The sequence below is a fragment of the Aethina tumida genome, chromosome 2 (genome assembly GCF_024364675.1).
Source record: "Aethina tumida isolate Nest 87 chromosome 2, icAetTumi1.1, whole genome shotgun sequence".
Classification (NCBI taxonomy): domain Eukaryota; kingdom Metazoa; phylum Arthropoda; class Insecta; order Coleoptera; family Nitidulidae; genus Aethina; species Aethina tumida.
The window spans coordinates 33,779,444-33,796,425 of record NC_065436.1 but is presented as its reverse complement, the minus strand read 5'-3'; the positions used below and the strand labels follow the sequence as shown (position 1 = coordinate 33,796,425).

The window sequence follows — 16,982 nt, the reverse complement described above, 5'->3', positions numbered from 1 at the left end:
GGGATAATTCAATATATTACTAATAATATATTTTTAGAAAACTTAATTTTAACATTTTAAAAACAAATTAAAAAGGTATAATTTAATATATCACAAATTATATATTTTTAGAAAACTTGATGTTTTGAAACATTTTTATATCAAATTCGATTATGGTTTATATTTCATATAAAAATTTATACATTAGCTCGAAATATATCAAAAATATCATTAACTGGGGATAATTTAATAAATCACAATTTATATATTTTTGGAAAATTTCATTTTTTGGACATTTTGAAGCCAAATTCAATTATTATATTTGGTATATAAAAGTTAAATACGTTATCTCGGAATTTGCCAGAAATATTATATCTTAATTAAGGATAATTCAATATATCACAAATAATATATTTTTGGAAAACTTAATTTATTTGGGCACGTTAAAAGCAAATTTATATTTGATATAAAAAGTTATACACTATCTCGAAGTTTATATCTTAACTAGGGATAATTATATATATATCACAAATTATATCTTAACTACGGATAATTTAATTTATTATAAATTATAGTTTTTGGAAAACTTGATATAGAGGCAAATATTGTTTTAATTTGAATTAAAAATGATTTTATTTATTTTATTTGATATAACACTTTCCGTTTTATATTTCCAAAAAACAAATATTAATAATTTCAAACTATTCGGAAAATTCTATTATAGAAAAGTATGAACAAGTGTAATGTGTGAATTATTCGTTTCAATAAAATTTGAAGAAAACACCTAGATAATAATAAAAATTTGTTGTAGCTTTAAAAATATTGCGAACGAAAGAAGTTCTCGTGTTATTATTATATTTCACAAGAGTGTCGGGCACGCGGAAGTAAATAAAATCAAGCTCCGCTTTAGTACGTCGTAAAGTCCCGTCGTCGATCTGGACCGGAGGCCACCGGAGGATTCCATCCAAGTTGCGTCATTAAGAGAATAACCCGGATGATTGGATCCGCCTGTTAAAACGCCGCCGCGGAATAACAATCGAACTCCATCTTTCCGCTATATAAACACCTAGTGAAAAATAATGGAACGTAGGAATAAGGGTTTTATCCACTCGACCGTGTTTGGATAGTAAATAAATTCCGGTGCCGGCTTTTGGGGGGGACAGTTTTGTCGCCATAATATATTTAATAGAGTGGCACGTCAAATTTTAATGCGTCGTTAATGGAATAATCCGATACATGTGCGAGCCAAAGATATCCAACAATTTCGACAACGATGAATTTTTAAGCAGTTATAAAATCCGACCCTTAAACTCAATAAAACTTTTATTCGACAACTCATTATTGATGGATGACGCCTGCGACGGAGCATGTCCTCAATTAATGTTAAACCAATCTTTACGGCCATCAGTCGGAAGTGAACGTAAAAGAGAAAAAAGTCGCCGTGAAGTTGGTAATGGGAATCGCGGGCGCACAAGTCGGTGGAGGAATCGCCCGAATCATATCCGATCTTTGTGATTGATGTCGATGCACGGTGGTTAGAAATAATTCTTCGTCTGGAAAACAACGTTTTGAAGACTTTGAAGGCGGTTAAAACTACTCGGCAAACTATAATGGATTTAGTGACTATTACTTTAGGCTCTCCAGACGTCGGAACTTTAGTTGCCACAGTTAGATGGAATTTTAATTCGTCTCACACCTCCACAATTTCCCACCTAGGGTTCCAACTGTGCGTACGTTCAGGGGGGATTCTTTCGACGTTATCCACGGTTTGATTGATTGGAACGGGCTAATGTGCATCTTATTAATGGTGTGTTTCAAAAAGTTTCCGCGTAATGAAAAACCTCCCGATAGGAATCGGAATTCATCCGGTCGCTAATATTCGCGAAAGCAACTCTCCACGCTTTGATTTATATTCCGGTCGCATTCGGCACAGTTTTCCGATGACGGTAATCGATTGGTTAGTTCATTGGTTCGTGAAAATTTTGTTGGTTTCAAAGGGTTTTTGCATACTATAATAAATCAGTGTCTTTGAGTCCAACGACCGGGCTGTGTAGGTGCATGAACGATAACGATTTTCATTATCTATACAATTACATTCTATAAAGTCATTCTGTCAGTGTCAAATTGGTTTATCAAAATTTGACTAAATGAACTGAAATAGATTACTATTAAAGATATTTTATTTGAATTTTAATGAAATCCCTAAAAGATATATTCATTAATGTCATAAAAATACTGTAGATATTCATTCTTCTAGTACTTCTAGTTCAATCCTGTAAGCAAAATATAACTTAATGCTTAAATGAATCATTCACAAATATATTTTATTTTTTAATTTATTTTTACATACAGTCTATTTATTTAATTTTTTTCATTGTATATTTATTTTTATATTTAATATATTTTTTATCTTTTTTTTCTGATAATATTAGTAAAAAATATAATGATCATAAGTGAAAACTCTAATAATTTATCGAATACATTTTTCAAGTTCAATTCAATAATTACAGAAAAACACAAATAATAAGATTATTTATTAAAATTTAACCTTGACGTCGAAATATTTATGGTAACTTGATGCATAAGTGTATCTATTTTTATATTTAATATATTTTTTATTTTTTCTGATAAAAATAGTGAAAAAATGAAATTATCATAAGTGAAATCCATTAATATCACATAAAATATAAAGAAAATATTAATTTAGCGAATATGTTATTTTATTTAAGTTCAATTCAATAATTGTAGAAAAACACCAATATCTAATAAGACTATTTATAAAAATTTGACTTTGACGTCGAAATGTTTATGGTAACTTGATAAGTAAGTGTATATTTTTTATTATTTTTTCTGATAAAAATAGCTAAAAAATGAAATTATAAATGAAATCCCCTAAAATATACTTTGTTAAGTTTAATTCAAGAATTACTGCAAAAATTCTAATATCTAATTGGATTATGTTAGATATCTAACTTTGACGTCGAAATATTTGTATTAACTTGATGCTTAAGTACTTAGTAATTCACAATTATTATTTTATTTATTAATTTATTTTTTATATATTTTTTCAATTTTTTCCTGATAAAATTACAACAATGAAATTTTATAAGTGAAATCCTCTAAAATTTTGATAAAAATAGTTAAAAAATTGAAATTATCTTAATTAAAATCCCCTAAAATATATTTTTATTCATTAAAATCATATAAAATACTTATTATACTAGATATTCATCCATTATTTTTATTAAGTTTAATTGAATAATTGCTGTAAAAACTTATTTATTTTTACATTACATATTATTCTCAATTTTTTTCTTGATTAAATTAGTTACAAAAATGAAAACATCATGTATATAATTAAATTAAGTTAAGTTAAAGATAATTTTTTATAATTCAATTAGATAGTGGAACTTGTAATTAAAAATAATATTCGAATGAACTTTTTGTATAATTTTAATCGATATTATATATTTTGAAACATTTCAATTTTTTTAATAAAATCTAGCCTGAGTTTATGTGAATTATGTGCTTGAATTTAGAATTTGTAATGCATATGTAGAAATTGAGTGAACATGTGAGTTCCCAACAATCAGTCAAAATTTGAATCAGGCACAACCTCAGATGCACCAGTTCATATTCGGACTAATTATTCACAAAGTATGTGGCATTTACCGGAGCACAAAGGTTCTTTCAAGCGCAGGAAGCGAAAGATTTTTCCGCATATTCGGTGTTATTCTCCGGCTCTTTGTGCAGCGACGAATGCAGCACAATAGAGGAATCCGACAAATAACATGTTTGTTTGGCTAATAAAGTTACGCGTGTAAATAATATGCGAGTTTCAACTGGTGGCGTAACAATTTCCTCAACAAAGGTTCGCCAAACAAACTACGTTTGCCGCAAATGGAATGTTATACCGGCGACGCCCTTTTATAGATAATGTATTACCCTTAAATATTATGTGCTAAGTTGTTAAAAAGTTGTACGTACTATATATATAATATTAAAAAATAATGTTGAATAAATATGAACGATTACCATAAAGCGTCTAATTAATTTCTGCTTATCCAAAAGCGAGGTTCGCACGTTTTTTACATTAACCCACTGATTAACACCGCCGCTAAAACGAATCATTAATCACCCCCGCGTTCTTTGGGCCGATAGCGGGCCGTTAGATTAATTAAAAATCCTCCGGCGTCCGTCTCCGTATTTATTTTGCAAATTAAACAAAATAAATTTGCACGCGAGGACATCGCGTTAAGACAAATTGATACGGCATACGAACTCCATGAAAATTAATCCGGCGCCAAAAGATGAAGCTCCGGCTGCAAATTAAAATTATTAATCTCGTGCCAAAATTCCGCTTTAATTAATTTTATTGCCGCGCGTATTAGATACAATTGCGATTGTGCGAGTGTGCAGACGAAACATGGGGCGGTTTTATCGCGGACTGCAAAACGAAAATGTTTTATGACGTTTGGCGTGCATAAACTTTAGTGCAGGTATGAAATTTGTTGTCGGGCGAAAATCTAATTTAATTAATGCACTCGCGACGTTAGCTAGACGTTCATTGGGTTCGTGTGAGAATGGCGGGTTTCGATACAAATTGCTCAGTTCCGCAAAATATAATTTGCAGCTTAAGTAAACTTTTTGAAGGAGTTTTTGCTGTTGTTACTTAAGTTTTAAAAAATATTTAAGTTTAAGGTTAAATTAAATTATAAAAGACATTTTGGCTACAATTTTTGTATTTAACTTTTAAACTTATATACTTTTTTGAGTCAAGATTTAATTTTAACATATTAAACTTCAAAAAAAAAACTACGCCGTTCCAAGAAATTAATGCACCACATCAATGAAAACGGGAAACACAAGCGTGTACACCTATATATTTATTTAAAAATTTATAATTGTTACAAAAAAAATTAAAAAATATTGTTTTTATAAATAAATTAAAAATTTGATATTTATAAAAAATAAAAATTTCAACTTAAAGCCTCAAGTCTTCTGATTATACTCAAAATCTGGGTTCTAATTTCATTTTTGTCCAAATTCTCCCAAATTTCGAGTAGAAGACAATTCACATTAATTGTCTACCAAGAATGTCCCAGATATATTCATTGAGGTAAGATCTGGACTGTGACCTGGTCAGGCCGCATTAATCCGAATGTCAGCAGGATAATTTCGGACAACATGGGCCGTATGAGTTAATGCATAACATCATGCATTAGTAGAAAAAATTGGACCTATAAAAGGGGTATATGGCACGACATAAAATGTCCAAAATGTAACGCCCACCATTAAGGTTCCCATTATTTATCACGTGCCAGACTAATATTTTTTACTGATTGTTGGGCACTTAGGCCGAGTCCAAAACGGCACAATCTCCTTGCACACATTACAAATTATAAATTCAAACACGTAACTTACATAAATTGAAGTGTGCGACCTTTTTCCGTTCGTGTTCCGGAAATTAAGATTTCATGAGATTGGATTATATTGAAAAATGGTAATAAAAAGTTCGCGAACTAACGGGTCATGTTTGCATAATGTAAGAAGAAAGAACAAACAATTCTCTATTAAAAAAGTTTTAACTAAGGTAAGGAAAAGCGCTTAACGTTGCGGGCAAATTGGTCCCCCGCGCCGGCACGGTCTTTATTTTTAAATTTTTAATTCCGTAATATATTTTCCGACATCAAAGGGCCGCGGCCTTTGCATTCATAACACACGCGACGGTTTTATAAGTAACTGAAATTTTCTAATGTAATTTTGCCATGCGGAAAATTGTTGAAAGACTGAAAGAATTTTTCATAAAAGTATACGCGAGTACATTTAATATGAAATCCTTGAAAGCTTTTAATCTGTTAATTAGATGTAATAGTTTTTTTATTCTGTCGAAATGAATGAATAAATTGGTTAAACTTCCAAAGAAGCCCTAAATTCTATTTTAACAAAAAATGCCATTCATTAGATGTTTTCCAAAAATATAATAAAAAATAATTTTAAAAGGTCTAACTAGTAACAAAAAATAAAAATAAATCCAGCCTTTAAAATTAATAATTTGTTGTAGACGTTAAAAAAGGTGACGCCCCCGGGTGGGCTCGAACCACCAACCTTTCGGTTAACAGCCGAACGCGCTAGCCAATTGCGCCACGGAGGCTCTTGTTGAAAACCTGAAAAGATAGAAATTTAAATTACAATCATATAATAAATATGTAGATATTTTTCTTATCTCTGTTTTATTAAAAAAAATTGTTTTATTCAGAAATATTTGAAGGTTATTATATTTAAGTCCCAACATAAAAATCTGCAAGATAGAATAGGTGCCAATTTATTTGGTACTTTTGAAAAAATTTTTGTAATTAGTGCTCCTTTTCGGCCATCCCAGAAACAGAGTCATTTTTATTTTTACATTTTTCACTACACGTGTTCAATTAATAGTTTCTCAGATATGGCTTACGATTTCCACTACTGGACTTGTATTTATTTTGTAGTTTATTTGATGACTCAACGTACTGATAATTCTAATTTTTCTTATGATAAGTCAAAGTTCGACTGTTTAATAAGCAAATAAGTATTAATTTTTCTTCTAAATATAAAATTAAATTAATAACATTTAAAATTAATTTTAGTTAAGCTAAACTATGCCCCATTCATTAATTATTATTATTGTCAAAATCTACAAGTTTAAAAGGGCATATTATAGAGTAGTTGTTGCTCATATTTTTTGAGAAACAATAATAAGCTTTCTTGGCCAATTTTAACATAATATAAATCTGGAAAGTTTCAGTGGAACATCAATAAATAATAACACAAAAAAATATTGTTTAAAAAATATAACGCCCCCGGGTGGGCTCGAACCACCAACCTTTCGGTTAACAGCCGAACGCGCTAGCCAATTGCGCCACGGAGGCTTGCGTCAACCAGCTTTTTTTTCATAGCTGAAATGACTAATGTAATAAACGTTAAATTAAAATATATTATTATAGGTGTCATAAATTGAAATTGTTATATAATATATGCTTTACCCATTAATTTATTTTACTCACTATTTAGGTTTTTTGCAAGAGCCTCCGTGGCGCAATCGGCTAGCGCGTTCGGCTGTTAACCGAAAGGTTGGTGGTTCGAGCCCACCCGGGGGCGCAATTTTTTTTAATGGCTCAGATTGTCGAAAAGTAAAAATGGTTAGATTACTTTAATTTAAGACATTTCGCTTTGGTCTCGTGCCACGATAGCGTTGACATCATTAACGACGACCTCTGTAAATTACCGATTTTTAAGTGCATAAAACCGTCGAATTCTACCAAATGAGATTCAACGTACATATAGAGAAATAGACTCAGTTAATTGTTACTTTAGTTTAGTGTGTGCCGTTAAAATTAGTTTTAGTTCTAATGATGTGAGAAACTTGACTCATCCCCTGTGAACACTCAGTGTTTTTGTTGGACTGCATAGTGCCGCCCAAAATAAAACGAACAATTGCCGGGCGCGGCAGAAGGAATGACGCAAACCTAGGTACAGGTGTAGCAAAACGATACTACTCAAAAAATAAAACAAAATCCGTAAGTACACCCCTTAGTAAGGAAGACAATTGTACTGAAAGCGTAACACCAGACGACCCCCAACTTTCGTCCACCAATGTATCTTTATCATCCGCCACGTCCCCATGCAAAATGAATGATAGCTCAAACATAAACAAACAAACCCCAAAATTAAATATTTCCCAGTCTGACCTATATATGTCAGACTATGAGAGGGATCAAGTGGCAAAAAGAGAATACCTTATCAATGTGGTAAAAAGTAAAATTTTCCCTGAAGGGCCCCTACACAACAAACCAGAAAGCTTCCTCCTCCCAAGCCTGGGGAATAACTCCTCAGAGTCAGTATCTGTGACTACCGAGGCTGTTGACACATCTGTACAACCAAGTCTGGATTCCAACAGCAAACAAATGTCACCACCCACACCCCAGTGCCTAATGCAGGTTGAGGCTCTGGTACACCGCCCTGCAACCAGGTCGAGTCCCAGCCCCGATAACAACACACACAACAATTACGGATCACTAGAAACTAGGGAATCCCGCATCAACAATGTAAACAATAACAAAATACAAGTAATAAATGACAACACAACAATTCCACCAAAGCAAAAATCAAAATACGATGGGGAACAAAAAAGTAAAACACCTGTTACTATGGACTACGATACAATTGAAACAGTAGAAACCACCCAAACAAAGCCACTAGAACCGTCGCAAACTGAAATTAGAGAAAACACCATCAATGATAAATTCCTCAAACCGAGAAAAACAACGTCATTAAAAACGATTATGACAAAGCGCATCGCCATAGAAGAGAAACTGATGCTGAATAATCGTTTTGAGAAACTAGAATCACTGAACAAACCCGAAAATGAAACGGGAGTACTACTCAACAAAAGAAAAAGACTGTCTCCACTTTTGCACGACATAACCAAAAAACACAAAAATAGAAACTCCGATTATACTGACACAGAAGACAGTGCAACTGAGAACAACCCGCAAACCCACAAAACTAAGACAAACACAAGAAAATCATCTAAGAAGTCCACCCCGCCGCCAATAGTTCTTGATGGGAAACCCTCAAAACACGAAGCACTACAAACACAACTGAATGACTTTATTAAGAAGGGATATAATATCAAATATACCAAAAACAATACCCACATATACATCAACGACTACCTCGAATACAAATTATACTTACACGAAATACAAAAAGAGAAAGTCGCATTCCACACTTACACCCATACCAACGAAAAAACACACGCGTTCGTAGTAAGGGGGCTGGATGGTGAGCCAGACACAGACACCATAGTAAATGACATAAAAACAAACCACGACATCATAGTACACCAGGTATATCGTCTCAGGTCCACGAAAAGACCACTTTTCATGGTCGTCACAGATTCTACAGTTACCTGCGATTGGCTGAACACAACTTGCAGATATATCCTTCACACCAGAGTTTTCTGGGAGAGAAGGAAAAATGAAAAGCAAATTATACAGTGTCATCGATGCCAACTGTGGGGCCATGCCACTAGTAACTGCAATAGGGATCCTAAGTGTCTGAAGTGCGGCAACCAACATGAGACGAAGACCTGTGCCAAGCCGAGGGAAGAACCCCCCAAATGCGCTAACTGCCAGGAGGCACATACCGCAAACAGTGTCAAATGCCCTGTATATATATACAAACTACAACAATTAGAGGAGCGCCGTAAACACAACAAATTCAACCCAAAAGCTCAACGATTAACCGGCCCAAAAACATTAACTGACCTGCCCAGACGCGATAACAGGGGAACCAATGGAGTAATTAACCCAACCAACCTACAAGAATACCCACCCCTGGAACGGACAACAATCGAAGTAAACAACCCAAAACCGAAGCTATCAGCACCAGCTAGCAACATTTGGATACAGAGGGCCCAAAAAAGTATAGCTACCAGCTCCGCACACAACGCCCAACGAGCAACTGGGCACCAACAGGATGACACTGATGGCGCTGAGGACATGGGAGCTCTGTTCTCGGTGGCCAGGGACTTGCAGAACGCAGTTAACATGAAGGAGATGGTGCAAGCTCTCCGCGACCTAACCGCAAGAATGTCCAACGCTGGCACCAAGCAGGAAAGATTCCAGGCTTTCCTACAATTCTGCATCTTTGACGTAAACAACTATGACATCTAGGCTGAAGATCTGCACTTGGAACGCTAACAGTGTTAATAACAAAATACCATGTTTAATTAATTTTCTGCACACACACAAAATAGACATAATGTGCATAACAGAAACAAAACTGTCCAGCAGACATAATTTCAAAATTAAAAACTATCTAACTTACAGAGAAGACAGGCAATACAACCCGGGTCACACCCGCCACACACACGGAGGAGTTGCAATCCTTGTTAAAAACTCCATCCCACACTCCAAAATAGATAGTATACCTAGTCATATAGAGAATATATCAATCAAACTAGCCGACGGAACCGTAATAATGTGCGCATACAACCCTCCATCCAACAATTTTTCTACACCACAAATAGACCAACTCTGCAAAAAGTATAACAAAACCATAATCTTAGGGGACCTTAACTCTCGCCACACAGCCTGGAACTGCCACAGAAATAATACCAACGGAGCCACCCTGTACAATTATATACTCAACTCGGACGTTGACCTCCTTTTCCCTGAAGAAGCCACGCACTATCCCAATAACGGGGGCACTCCATCAACAATAGACCTAGTCATAAGCAATGGAGTACGCAGAGTGACTGAACCAACTGTACTCCATGAACTAGACTCCGACCATGCCCCAGTGCTAATTAATATCCAACAAAAAAGAACAAATGTCCTCCAACAAACCAAATTCTGTTTCCGAGAAACGAACTGGGACATGTACAGGCACGAGCTAAACACTCTGACGGTCCTAAGAGGTCACATCACGGATTTGGAATCACTAAAGAGAGAAGTGGATTCATTCACACTCAATCTAAAAATAGCCAGGAACAAAACTACTAAGGTAACAAAAACCAAACCACCAGCAGATGATCTTCCAGATGATATAACAGAAGCTATCAAAACAAAAAACTACCACAAAAAACGTTGGCACAAATACAAACTCGACAATGACAAACAAATAATGAACCGGCTCAAAAACGAAATTACATATAAAATCGGGCAACACAGAAATAACGTGTGGCGGGACCTTCTGGGCAGGCTCCAAGCCACGGATTGCTCCTTATGGAGATACGTAAAGAAACTAAAAGGGGAACGTCCTATATACCCGACCATCCTCTACAACAACATCGAGCACATGTCCAACAAATCTAAAGCTACAGCCATCTCCACACACTTTGCAGAAATTCATAAAACTGATACGACAAACCTCACACCGGAACAAAACTACATACAGCAAATGGCTCAGAATATACACAAAGCTCAACCAGAGGTAATTCAAAACAATGAACTTGCTAAACTACTCACAAGACCGAGTGAAGTGCAGCAAATTCTGCGAAAGCTGCCAAATAACAAAGCTCCAGGACCAGACGGTATCCAATACATCCTTTTAAAAAACATACCAAGGAAGACACTGGTCCATCTAACCTATATTATCAATGGTATTATTAGGCTGCAATACTTCCCAGAACAATGGAAACACGCTGTGGTTATCCCCGTACTAAAGCCCGGTAAACCGCCACATAACCCCAACTCATACAGGCCAATATCGCTACTAAGCTCTATTTCCAAGGTAGCCGAAAGAGTTATACTGCGACGCCTGGAAACAGCCGACTCACACCTACACATAACACCACACGAGCAGTTCGGATTCCGCCCCAAACATGGCACAGTCCTGCAGGTGGCGCGAATTGCTGAACACACTAAGAAGCACTGGAACTTCGGGAGAAACACAGTTGCACTCTTTTTAAATATGCAGAAAGCCTTCGATACCGTATGGTTGGATGGACTAGTGTATAAACTGGACCAGCTAAAACTGCCTAAATGTCTGGTCAAACTAATCGACTCGTATCTGCGAGGAAGGACCTTCCAGGTAAAAATCAGCGGGGAATTATCCGAAACACGAAACACTTCGGCAGGAGTACCACAGGGAACGGTGCTCGCACCAAAACTCTACAACTTCTATACCTCCGACATCCCTAAGTTTTCCCACACTAACTTGGCACTATACGCTGATGACACTGCCATCTACAGCTCGTCCTTTAGCTCACAGGTCGCCACCCAACAGATTAAAATCCATCTGGGCATGCTCACTGCGTTTTTTGAGAGATGGAAAATTAAAATAAATCCTGAAAAAACAGAATTGATCAACTTTACAAAAAAACACACTAACACAAGGATAGTATCTCCACCCACTATAGACGGAACCATCATTCCATGCAAAAAAGTCGTGAAATACTTAGGCACCTATCTGGACAATCGGCTGACCTTTAGACCTCATATAGACAAAATTAGACCAAAGATATTTGGTGCAATTAAGCCACTATATCCCCTAATCTCTGCAAACAGCCCCATGAGTAGAGATAACAAAATTAACTTATACACCACAATCCTCCGACCCATCATGACATACGCATGCCCCATCTGGTGTGGAGCCTCAATAACCGCCATTAACATACTACAACGACTGCAAAACAAAATACTGAGAATGGCAATCAGCGCACCCCAGAGAAGCAGAACCCGACACATACACGACACAACTGGAGTGCCATATGTACAGGATTACATCATCCAAGAGGCTAATAAATTCTACGAAAAACAAATACACCACTCGATACTCACAAAACACATGGCTGACGTCAGAATCCACAACATTGACCCTAATCACAGACACAAACCCCTCTACCATAAACTTCCAATTTTTCACAAACTCCCACCATAATGTCTGCCGCGCACTCAAAACTTTCCACTTAAAACGCAAAACGTAAAGACGCCCACTAAACCATAAAACATTATCCGAACAACGCGAAACCTCCCCCAAAAATGCTTCAACGGGTTTTTTGACTAAGTTTTTCCCGAGCGCACTAAATTGCAAAGCTGGCCATCCAGCAACAGTTTCCGCTAATTTCATCTACAGGTTCCATTATCTAAATCATATTGAGACAAAATGCCCCCAGAAATGCAACGACCATGTGAGGGGGGCCTTGGACCCATTTTGCTTTCAACATCGTTGCTGACGCTCGGAGATGCCACGACACCGGCAATTGGCCGTGCCAATCTCCAAGAAGGTGGACAACCCCGGACTCCATTCGGTAACCCACCCCCACAAGAACGGAGCCTACTATATATAGTGCCCACAGGAGTCTCGAGCTGTACGAGCCAATGATGTGTATTTTAACAAAAAGACAAATAAAATATATTTTAGTTTAGTTTAGTTTAGTTTAGTTTAGTTAGCGTTCGGCTGTTAACCGAAAGGTTGGTGGTTCGAGCCCACCCGGGGGCGCAACTTTTTTAAATCGTATTTTTTATAAAACCTCATCAAATTTCATTATCAAACACTAAAGCCACTATTTCCGATGAATTTCGAACATAATTTAGCCCCATTAAAAACAGGAGGACCGAACAAAACTATTTTCCCCATAACACAAAACTATTCGGGCGTTTTGTGGCGCAAAAGAAACGGTTGTCTGCGACCCGGCATAAAAACCGGCAGCGGCATAGCAAACATTTTCCCACTTGGTGGCTCGATGTTTCTTCAGCTTCCCAGTTGCGGAACTATTCGCCAAAGTTTCCCCAAACCCCGGTCCGTAATTAATCAAGCAGATCGATTAAAGTAAATGGAATGCAAGGATGTAAGTGTGCGGGATGTGTTGTTCGTCCCGATGCTGTCCGGACGTGAATCCTTGCCCTGGCCCCAAAACGACGACAAAAAGGGACGCCGGTTGGAAACTTAGTTTGTTCGTGGGATGCCGGTGGTGATTTTATACGAATTCATTACAAATTTGCACTCGAAATTATTTTGGAAAGGTTCCTCCCAGTAGTTGGGACACTCCAAATCTCTAATTCGTTATGTGAGTTGGTCAAGTTGGCCAAGCATCATTTAAAAAAATATATTATTTGCACTTATTTTTACATTGTTCACATATTTTCACATCTGCTTGTATGTCTATGGCTAATTTTATTCATGGGGGACCTGTGCAGATGTGTTATAAATTCGTTCCAAGAATGCACTTGCAATCATTTCATGGTACAAGAGCTCTATCGAAGCAGTTGAGGCACCCCGAATCTGTTTTATCGATTTAGTAATTTGTTGTGTGTTTCCCGAGTTGTCCAAATCTCATTTGGGGATAATAAGTTTGAGTGGCACATGTTGCCAACGGGCTGAATCGCTGTATTTCATCCGCTAGTATAATAGGTAATAGGAAAAGTAAGTAACTCTCTGGCTATAACAGTCGGGGTCGAATCGATTCAATAATATCCTGGACCCTTTCCTCACTTTGAATGTTTGAATTAAGGATAATGGTTCTATGGGTGTGTTAACACGTCCTGTATGTTCCTGAATTTAATTCGCACTTACTTGAATTCTCAAACTTTAAATCATTCCCTGAACGATTCACAGTAATAAAATATTACTTTTATTACTGTGAATCAATCCACTTCAATTTAGGAGATACTGAAAGAATAATATGAAATACGACAAAAGTAATTAATGCACATCTAATTTAATGGTTGGGGCTACTTTGTAGTTTATTAATTAAATTAATAACATTTGAAATTATTTTTAATGAAGCTAAACTATGGCCCATTCTTTAACTATTATTATTGTCAAAATCTGCAAGTTTAAAAGGGCATATTCTAGAGTAGTTGTTGCTCAAATCAGTGATTTATAAAGTAGCTTAGACCTATTTTTTATTATTTTTTGAGAAATAATAATAAGGTCTCTTGGCAAATTTTAACATAATATAAATTTGGAAAGTTTCTGTGGAACATCAATAAATAATAACTAAACTAAAAATAAAAATATAAATAAATAAAAATAAATAACACAAATTGAAATATTGTTTGAAAAAAGTTACGCCCCCGGGTGGGCTCGAACCACCAACCTTTCGGTTAACAGCCGAACGCGCTAGCCAATTGCGCCACGGAGGCTCTTGTAAAAAATATAAATTTGTCGTAATTTAAACACAATTCTTAAAAGATAACGTTAGTTTATCTCATTTGTTATAAATAGAACTTTGTATTTATAAAAATTGTCATAATTCATTTTCAATGTGAACTTTTCAACGTTCAATAGATCAATTTTTTATCGCCATAAACCCGAGATCTTGTCCCTTTCCGGTTAAATCTTGATTGGCCGGCCGACGGTTATTGAATGTATCCGTGGCGGCGGCGGCGGCGAAACAGGGGACGGTCGCAATGAATTACGGACATTTCGATTATGGTTCCGTGAGGGCGGGAGACACATGCATCGGGTCGACGCTAAAGCCCCGTTATTAATTATCGACCGTTTCATATTGTAAATGAAAGTCGTACATCAAATCGCCACGATGTTTTTCCTCCTACTTCTCGGCACGTCGCGGCGGGAGATGAACGTCATAAATCATTTGGAATTTTGTTATTTGAATTCGTGTCATCACGTCACCTTTAATGTACCAGACTGGTGCAATCGGTGCAGGTTGCAGGACCAATATTTATGTAAGCATCGGTGGTTCAGTGGTAGAATGCTCGCCTGCCACGCGGGCGGCCCGGGTTCGATTCCCGGCCGATGCAAAAACTTTTTCTTCAAAAATTATCAATTTGTTTATTAATATATAACTTTTTAAAATCTTGCATATTTTATCTATACCTCTTTAATTTCATAATAATAAAAAAATAATATTTTAATATTGTTATTTTTGAAAATTTTAGATATACATATATATATATATATATATATATATATATATATATATATATATATATATATATATATAAAATTTTATTAAAGAACCACATTTTTGTCAGATAGTGTACCACCTTATAACTTGATTGATATCACACTTGAATTTAATTATATTCATTTTTTATAAAGTTTTTATGAATTTATTTATTTACTAACAGTCAAAAGTAAAACAACACCATTATAAATCATTTAATTTTTGTTTAGTAGTTTATGCAACAATACTGGGGATCATCCAAAAGTGACCCGAATAAAACTGACGAAGATCTTCACAGTTGAGGGTGTTTGTAAGTACCATAAAGACGTAGTCTAAGGGACAATAATTTACATGGAAAAACTCTCTAAAAAACCCTTCATTTCAAGAAAAAATAGTGCTGCCAAACTCCCAAAACCGTATTGTTTTCTGATCAAAGTAAATTCCGAAGCATGCGGCCAAAGTTGAAAAAAACTTTTTCTTCCAATAATGTAATCCAATAGAAAATCTATGGTAAATCTTAAAATGAGGAAGTTGAATTGTTTGAAGATATTGATATTATTTGTCATTCTTTTTATAATCAAGGATATGAAATAGTAATAAAAATATTAAAATCCTAGGTATTGTATTTTATTGCTTTACTTTTAACCCCTTGTTTTATTTTATAATAGAGTTCTCCAGTACTGTCATATTTTCGGTATATTTTTAAAAGTTGATATAATTATAGTCACCATTGCATATATATTATTAGTATAGTTCTTTTTGATCACCGAGTTCTTTTTGATCACACTATGAACTAGGTGGACTTTTAGGTTGAAGTTAACTTCAAGTTGGTTGTCAAATATGGTTCTTTGGCTACGAACTGAAGTTAACTGTATGAATTACATTGATCCTATTATCCCGGGTAATAGAGTATTCGAATCTTCTAGTCGACAATTGAATGACAGTTCAGTTAACCATCAATATTTTTGATAATTTGATATGAAGTGTATTAATTTTATTGTAGTCTCTTTAGAGACAAAATATTAAGGATTAAAGAAAACGAAAGTTCCTTATCCGATTGTAAAAATAAAACAAAAATTAATTAAAACCCGCCGATAATCAGGTGGGCGAGCCGTCGGTTTGCGGTTGTTCGACGTCGCCCCCGGGGATCGTACGGGGCATCGGCAGGGAAACTCGTTCAGGAGGAAAATAGAATACATTTAAAAACAGATGCCTGCGGGTCGCAAAAACCAAAGTGTATCCTCTTTCGCGACGCGACGTTGCCGACGTCGCGACGGCCGCTCTTTCCGGGGACGGAGCGCGCGCTCGTTCGCGTAGCCGTCGCCGCCGCCGCCGCCACGGCCTCCGGCGACGGCGTCACAAACCGAACGCTACACAAAACTCCATTACGGTCTGCTTTCGAGTTCCTGTGTTTCCGAATATTCAATTTTCGTTTTAACATTCCGAGAGGAAAATGCGGCCTGTTTTTTCCGCGGAATTGCCAAAGTTTCGCCATGTTTATACGTACACAATCGGGTCCTTTGGACCAAATTTAGAGTCTGTAACATTTTTAGTTTTTTTTTAACTGATGAACTGATGTATTTACCGACGGACAAAGGATTAA

General features: G+C 35.9%; 1 protein-coding gene and 5 non-coding genes across 6 annotated transcripts in view; 3 read left to right on the top strand and 3 right to left on the bottom strand.

Moving 5' to 3' along the window:
• The window catches only part of LOC109598811 (discoidin domain-containing receptor tyrosine kinase B-like), a 198,896-nt gene that overhangs the window by 54,046 nt on the left and 127,868 nt on the right, over positions 1-16,982 (top strand). The window lies entirely within an intron of this gene.
• Positions 6,060-6,133, bottom strand: Trnan-guu (transfer RNA asparagine (anticodon GUU)). The gene has a single exon. It is a non-coding gene; the product is annotated as a tRNA-Asn (tRNA).
• On the bottom strand, positions 6,814-6,887 carry Trnan-guu (transfer RNA asparagine (anticodon GUU)). Its single transcript has one exon. It is a non-coding gene; the product is annotated as a tRNA-Asn (tRNA).
• On the top strand, positions 7,043-7,116 carry Trnan-guu (transfer RNA asparagine (anticodon GUU)). Its single transcript has one exon. It is a non-coding gene; the product is annotated as a tRNA-Asn (tRNA).
• On the bottom strand, positions 14,539-14,612 carry Trnan-guu (transfer RNA asparagine (anticodon GUU)). The gene has a single exon. It is a non-coding gene; the product is annotated as a tRNA-Asn (tRNA).
• On the top strand, positions 15,163-15,233 carry Trnag-gcc (transfer RNA glycine (anticodon GCC)). Its single transcript has one exon. It is a non-coding gene; the product is annotated as a tRNA-Gly (tRNA).